The 893-nt window shown below is 44.0% G+C and overlaps 1 non-coding gene across 1 annotated transcript; it reads left to right on the top strand.

The window, feature by feature from the left end:
- The first annotated feature begins 401 nt into the window (after window positions 1-401).
- Window positions 402-475, top strand: TRNAI-AAU (transfer RNA isoleucine (anticodon AAU)). Its single transcript has one exon. It is a non-coding gene; the product is annotated as a tRNA-Ile (tRNA).
- Window positions 476-893: the final 418 nt, after the last annotated feature.

Here is an 893-nt window from a genome sequence, read left to right as displayed (position 1 = left end):
GCTAGAGTAATTTAAAGCAGAAGGAACGGCCAGACCTAAAAACAACTCTCTTACCTCCAACGCCGAATAACCACTATAATTAGAATATCTCAAAAGCAGCTGGCCTTGTAAACTTAATGAGCAAGCAAGCCGATGCATTTTGGGTTTTGTTGTAAAAGAATACAAATTCTATCCATCCTTTCCTTTTCTTCCGGCAACAACCAATGTTACAAAGATATCACAGCACACAGTGACGTTGACTGAAAGAAGAGGCGCTGAGGCTGGCGTGCAACACTCAACAGCTCTTGTAATTGCAATCCAGACAGGGGACGGAAGGAGAAAAGTATGAAGGAATTGCGATAGTGAGACCGACTCTTCTGTCTATCTGCATGTCATGGAAAAAGGATAACTCTGTCATTCATGGCCGGTTAGCTCAGTTGGTTAGAGCGTGGTGCTAATAATGCCAAGGTCGCGGGTTAGATCCCCGTACGGGCCAAGTTAAGTTTTTTATCTCAAGTAAACTCTTTTTTTCTCATTTAATCAAACGCTTGTAAATCCATACACTCTGTTGCTCCAGTACACGTTCACTTTCCATTAGTCCTTCTTTTGCCACTTCTGACCAAAGCTCAAGCCGGCAGCGCCAGTAGAACAACAGAAGTGCAAGAGATTGTCTCTCCAAGATGGAGACACTGGCTCAGACTATGTCACGTGAGAGGTGGAGGGAGACCAAGAGCTGATTATTAGATGCGTGGGGATAAGAGGAACATAACTCAGGTGAACAGATTCTGGATAGTCATGCTATAGCTAGGATCAGCAACGTTACAGGGGAAAGGATAGGAAAATAATTAGGTGACAGAAGTATAGAAGTGGCTACAAGGGGGCGTGTCTCTTAAAAGGGCCGAAAGATACACTGA

The sequence above is a fragment of the Pleurodeles waltl genome, chromosome 12 (assembly GCF_031143425.1).
Source record: "Pleurodeles waltl isolate 20211129_DDA chromosome 12, aPleWal1.hap1.20221129, whole genome shotgun sequence".
Lineage (NCBI taxonomy): Eukaryota > Metazoa > Chordata > Amphibia > Caudata > Salamandridae > Pleurodeles > Pleurodeles waltl.
This window is presented reverse-complemented; position numbering and strand designations above follow the sequence as displayed.